Source organism: Eschrichtius robustus, chromosome 5 (assembly GCF_028021215.1).
Source record: "Eschrichtius robustus isolate mEscRob2 chromosome 5, mEscRob2.pri, whole genome shotgun sequence".
Taxonomy (NCBI): domain Eukaryota; kingdom Metazoa; phylum Chordata; class Mammalia; order Artiodactyla; family Eschrichtiidae; genus Eschrichtius; species Eschrichtius robustus.
The window spans coordinates 75,874,283-75,879,033 of NC_090828.1; the positions used below are offsets into that span (position 1 = coordinate 75,874,283).

The window sequence follows — 4,751 nt, forward strand, 5'->3', positions numbered from 1 at the left end:
TCACTATCATTTATAATATCGGAAAATGAGTTGTTTTTAACCAGTATCTTTTCCCTCATATTTTATTTTACATCTCATTCACCCAGTTTCACTGTCTGGTGATGATCATCTGTGTAATATATGTTAGGAATTTTCACTTGAAGGACCATGTATCTTTAAATGTCTTCTCTTTATTCGTCCTAGTTCTAACACATGTAATTTCCCCTTTAATTTGACATCATTTAACGGCACATTACACGTCAATGATGTGATCTGTGAATATTTACAATGTTCATGTCATTTTTATTTTCTAACCCAATTTAAGTAGCTCTGCTTTTTATGACATCATGAATTCTTCAGTCTTTTTGGTCTTTTTGGGACTAATTATTCCATTAGTTCCTTTGAACTAGCTCTGTGTTGTCAGTCATTTCTTCCCTTTTGATCATAAGACCTTTGCTGCCCTCCTTTGCATGTACAGTCAGTTGTAGGTCTATGCAACCAAGCTAAGGAGCAAGTACTATGTCCTCATCCTTGCAGACTGCTATTTCCAATCATTTCTGTCCGGAAGGCACTTTGCAGGTAAATCTTTCTATTGTAAAACCATGGCTTCTAAAGTTCTTACATACTGAAAACACATTTGGATACATTTTAAAAAATATCTTTTATAAAGATAGTAAATATTTTATGCAAAATACTTTCACTTGCTAAGACAGAGATTTAAAGAAAACAATGAGTAAAAAAATAACCAGTAGAAAAGCAGACTAAATTTCACTTGTTGCAGTATTACATGACACATAGTCTATGTTTATTTTTTAACGCTGGTTTGGGCAGAATTACAAAATGTCTTAGATTCAACTTTTGAAAAAAATGTAGTCTTTCCTGGTACTTTCCATATCCATTTGCCTGCTAACTTATATGAGAGTTTATAGATGTGATTAATTTTAAATAGCATAAAGGCAAAAGAAAATTTGGAGTGATTTAAGCATGACTTTGTCTTTAACCCTCTTGTTTACTAGGAACTTTTAACGTTTCCTCTGTGGTGCTAAGGCGCTCTGCTGTCTGTTGCTGCCCTCTGTAGTGATGACGAAGAGCGCACAAGATCAGCTTTGTTAAACGCGGTAGAAATTGACTCTCAAAATTTTCTCCAGAATGCAAATGCAGCCTATTTGAGATCCACATATTCTCTGAAAATAAAAAGCCAATAGGAGTATTTTTGCATTTGAAGAGTTCTCCCGCAAGTACTAGACACTGAGAACATAACCTGAGTGCTTTTTTAGGTATCATTTTTAAATATTGCAATGTTATTTATTTAATCTGATTGAAAGCACCACCATGAATATTTATGGATAAACTAAAGTTAACCTAATATATTTTAAAAAGTAGATTTATGATTTAAGATTTCAGATTGGATGGCAATGGCTAAGAATAGTCCAGAATTTCTGCCTTTATAAGCCAAACAATCTTACATTAAGCCATTGAATTCTCCATGAGGCTGTTTCCTTATCTATCAAATGGAGATAATTTTAAAGCTAAACTCTTACAAAGAATGTAGTTTGTACTCTACCAAGCTCTACCCAAATAACAAGCATGTTTATTTCCTTATCTAGATTTAGTCTGATTTAACTATGAAATAGTTAAAATCTGTTCCTCCCTTGTCATTCTACTCCTAAACATTGCTCCCACTGCCCCTTCTTCTGGGAATCAGGTTAGAGAGGATTAGGCCAAGCGTCAGGCAGTTGCTGAAATCAGGAGGAACTTAACAGGACCTGGGTAGTGTCTAGGAAGAGACAACAGAAATGTGCCCTCTTGAAAAGAAGGCTGGATGAAGCTAAACAGGGATTAGGGCCCTAGCTAAGTGGCCTGAGGCTGAGGGCAAGGGATTATTGGCAGAAAAACTCAGACCCAAGCACTACTGTAAAAATAAGGCCCTCTTTGCTAGAGTTAGGGTCAGTCCAGAATATGGTGGCCCTTTGAAAGCAGAGCTAGTTTCAGATGATGTCTCTTTTAAAATTCTTTTATATTACAAAGTCTGCAGATGTGAGTTTGTGGGCTAGCTTTGCCATTTCCTGGCTGCCTGGCCATTCCAGAGCCAGGTTCTTCAATTTCTCTGAGCCTCAGTTTCCTCCCTTGTAAAACTGGGGATAATCGTGAAATCATATTGCTAAAACTCCTGATCTAATGTCTATTATTAAAAATAGTAGGTATTTGTAATTACCTGGCAGGGGAGATACTGTGATCATGAAGATGGTTTTCCCAGGGCAAGGCTTATCCATTGCACTCCAGATGTGCTGACCCCTACAATTTCCCCAAATGTGGGAGACTCGACTGCATAATTTGTGGTAGTGGGGGACTGCGTTCAGACTTAAAAAATAGTACTTATTAAAAGTTAACTGAGTCTAAATCTGGTCAGGATAAGAGCAGGCATTGGATAGGTCAACCTGAAAGTAACATCAATGACTTTATTTAAGAGGAACCAAAAGGGCCATGAAACTCTTTTCTGTATTTCTGGAATTATATGATATATGTGATTGTCTGTTCTGTATATGTCCACAGTAGACAACTCTGGAACTCACTGTAGGAAATTGACACGTGGCCAGGGCTCAGCTCTTGTACCATGCTTTCTAGGAGTCAGTTGCCATGTTCATGCTCGTATTGGCTCATACTTTGATTTTTCAAAGATACCATTCCTACAGTGCAAGTACTGCCTAAGTCTTACTGTGATTCCAAGATGTGTTTACAGTTTGTGGAGGTAGCTCACATGATTAATATTTCAATGTTAAGAACCAATTCGCCTAAAGGATAGGTGGTATAATTAATTTTGCCTCTTTTTTCTGTTTAGTGGCATTGCCACTGCGAATTTTTATAGAGTTCATATTTAACTTTCAATGCGTGTTGGGAGAGCATTTGCAAAAAAAAAAAGATGGTTATTCAATGGACCACACATCGTTTTTATTTCTTTTAGCTTAAAAAAGAAGTGACCAATTTTATTAACTCACTTCAACATAGTCACCACTTAAAATGTTGGATGAGGAAAGGGTGAGGGTTTTGGGGGGTGATTGATAAAGCCACGATTCACCGGCCTTCTTACATTGTCTCAATTTTCTTTTGAGGACAAAAGAACACATTAAACATTTTAATATTTAAACTTTCATAAGTAAAAGTAAGAAGTGATTTCTTTAACTATGTTGAAAGTGAACTTTGGAACTGATAAAAGTAAACATATGGGCCCTGGAGCCAGAATATCTGGTTATGAATCCCAGATTTGCTACTTCCTAGCTGTGTGACATTAGGCAAATGTCTATGCTTTTTTGTGCTTTAGTTTTCTCTACTTTAAATGGGATGAATTACAGATCTCACAACACTGTGTTGTGAGGAGTAAGCAAGTTAATACATGTGAAGCATCTACCTATATTTGTAGGTTTACAGGGAAACAAAATAATACAATGTAAATCCAAGGTTTAAAGACAGTTAGAGTAACACAAAACAATACGTAGGCTTTAAAATTGTCCAATTAGATAAGTTTTTCTTTGAATAATTATAATAAGGATATTTATTATACAAAGTCCATAACACGGTAATGTTATTTAGAAGTCTCTGAAGTTTTTTTAAGAAAAAATTGAGCCATAGACTACTAGCAGCGCCCTCCATCTCTACCAGCTCAGGGTTGCGCCTTGGCTGTCAGGTTGTTCTTCAGTCAGAACATTTAGCAGTTTGATGGAGAACGTCTCCATTTTCTAGGTGCATTTAATAAAATGCGTGTTTCTAAGTCCTGTGCATGTTACGTTATTGGTGACTGGATACTTGTAAAAAGTTAAGGTGGTTGTAGGTAGTAGGCCTCCTTGGTGATGCCTCTTATTTTTTAATGCCTTCTTTTGTAGTGTGCAATTTAATCAATGTTTTAACTGTGAGTCAAAAGTACGTATTTTATGAATTCTCCTTAAAGGTTTACGGTTTTTTCTTTTACTACTAATATGCAAAATGACCATTTTATGTCTCTAATGATTGTGCCTCAATAGCCCAATACAATTACTAATAGAGAACTACATGGTCTGAAATGAGCTATAATATAATTATTTCTATCCCTGGGTTGTGGGTAATTCAATCTTCAGTGCTGATGTACTCAGTTAAACATGGTGGATTTACACACCCACAGTCTTAGGTATGTATCTAAAGAGGCCAGCTGGTATCATGAATAATAATCATTTCATTTTGCTATTTATCTAGCGAATATCTGGTTTCTGAAAGCCTTATATGATTTTTCTCAGGTGCTCAATATTAATGAAGGAGAGAAATTTATATGAATTACCTAGACTTATAGGTAATTGAAACAGAGTCTGCCAAAAGTAGAAATGGTACTTCAAAGTTTGTATTTTAAAATTTATTTTTTTCCACGTGAATTTACTGAAAAGCTATTTCTCAAAACAGTCTCACAAGCAGCTAATGCTTGTTGTTTACTGAAATTTGTACTATATTATATATTCTTGGTAAGTTAATTACAATAATAAATACCACATGAATGATTGAAATAGAATAATGGTGATATGCTTTGACCTTGTTTAAAGAGTTATTCTGTAGTTCCAGTTTACATAGCCTTCTACTCCTTTTTATACTACTCTATAATTTCAAGAATTTAGAATATTAAACTAGCTCTGCTGCTAAAGGAAAATTGAGACTAACTGCTGTGATTACACATTTGTTTAGCACCAAAGTTGCTAAGCCACAAGAGCTGAAGCAAACACTGAATCATGAAGACTATTAATTGAGATTGACTA

General features: G+C 35.3%; 1 non-coding gene across 1 annotated transcript; it reads left to right on the forward strand.

Annotated features, from left to right (window-relative positions):
- Positions 1–2,186: 2,186 nt before the first annotated feature.
- Positions 2,187–2,346, forward strand: LOC137765582 (U1 spliceosomal RNA). Its single transcript, XR_011074228.1, has one exon. It is a non-coding gene; the product is annotated as a U1 spliceosomal RNA (small nuclear RNA).
- The last annotated feature ends 2,405 nt before the right edge of the window (positions 2,347–4,751 follow it).